This window comes from Austrofundulus limnaeus, unplaced genomic scaffold (genome assembly GCF_001266775.1).
Source record: "Austrofundulus limnaeus strain Quisiro unplaced genomic scaffold, Austrofundulus_limnaeus-1.0 Scaffold4601, whole genome shotgun sequence".
Lineage (NCBI taxonomy): Eukaryota > Metazoa > Chordata > Actinopteri > Cyprinodontiformes > Rivulidae > Austrofundulus > Austrofundulus limnaeus.
In genome coordinates, this window is record NW_013957003.1 from 1 (window position 1) to 1,577 (window position 1,577).

At 52.9% G+C, this 1,577-nt stretch overlaps 1 pseudogene; it reads left to right on the forward strand.

The window, feature by feature from the left end:
- The first annotated feature begins 320 nt into the window (after positions 1 to 320).
- Positions 321 to 943, forward strand: LOC106512170 (nuclear factor 1 A-type pseudogene; annotated as a pseudogene).
- The last annotated feature ends 634 nt before the right edge of the window (positions 944 to 1,577 follow it).

Genomic DNA, 1,577 nt, shown 5'->3' on the forward strand with positions numbered 1-1,577 from the left:
AGATTAACTCATCTTAAGAAAACCTTTGTTAGATTAACTCATCTTAAGAAAACCTTTGTTAGATTAACTCATCTTAAGAAAACCTTTGTTAGATTAACTCATCTTAAGAAAACCTTTGTTAAATTAATTCGTTGTGTTAAGAAAACCATTGTTAAATTAACTCGTTAACTTAAAATAACATTTGTTAAATTAACTCGTTACCTTAAGAAAATTTGTTAAATTAACTCGATATCTTCAGAAAACCTTTGTTAAATTAACTCGTTAAAAAACCCAGTGTTAAACTAAGTGAGTGATGGAAGAGGGCCAACATTTACCTGAGTCACACCTGTAGTCCAAGAGGTCCAGTCCAGGTCCTGGTTCTGCTTAGGGCACAGGGTCTGGTTCATCTGGAGGTCCAGAAGGTCTTAGTCCTGGTTCCTCTGAGGGTCCAGGTGGACTGGTCCAGGTCATGGTTCCTCTAAGGGTCCAGGTGGACTGGTCCAGGTCATGGTTCCTCTAAGGGTCCAGGTGGACTGGTCCAGGTCCTGGTTCTTCTGAAGATCCAGGAAGTCTGGTCCAGGACCAGGTTCCTCTGAGGGTCCAGGTCCTCTCCGAGACAGGAAGTTTGGACCCACTTGGTTCGGTTCTGCTGGGCTCGAGCTCAGGGAAGTGTCGTGCGCGTGTGCGCGTGTGTCCGGCCGCTCGTCGTGCACGCGCCTGTGCGCGCGCGTCCCTCACCTTGCTCGCGGCTCAGCAGGAGATTGGCTGCTGGTTTTTACCCGTCATGCCTTCGGTTCCGGAGCGGACTACTTGTGGACCCACCGCGGAGGTTCGGTCCGGCAGGTGGCTCTGAGCGCGCGGACGGCACATGAAGCTCGCGGACGGAACCATGGCAGCCAAAAGTTCGGACGGGTCCATTAAATGGCAGCTCTGCTACGACATCTCCGCCCGGACCTGGTGGATGGTGAGTCGGTTCTGGTTCCGGTTCTGCTGCTACTTTCTGTCCTTCTGCTTGGCTTTTTATTGCTCCGGTCCGGTCGGGTCCGGTTCGGCTCTCTGCAGCAGAAACTTGGAACAAAGTTCGGCTGCTTCCACTCCGGCACCGCGGGGATAATTACCGGTACCGGCCCGGTTCGGGCCGCGGCGCCGGAACTCATTAAGCTGCGTGTTCTGTTCAGGGAACCCAAACGACCTTTGACCCCTCCGACACTGAGGGGAGGGGGTCCAACCGGACCGAACCGAGCCATCAAAGAACTCCGCGCTCTGAGTCCATTATCGGACAGCTCATTATCTGTTGGACCGGACCGGACCGGACCGGACCGGACCGGACCGGACCGGACCGGACCGGACCCAGGAGCTGCGGCCGCTGCAGGTTCCGTTGGTCCGGTCCCGAACCGGAACCCGCGCGGTGGGGCCGCCGGTCCTGGTCCTGGTCTGCGGTCCCGGTCTGTGTGGTCCGGACCGGGCCCTGGTTCCGGTTCTGTTGGTTCGGCCGCTTTTTACAGGAAAAGTCTTTGAGTTTTCGTTGAAGCAAAATTTAACTGAAATGATTAAAATTTAGTTTTAATTAAAATGAAAATAAAAACTCAGAATAAATG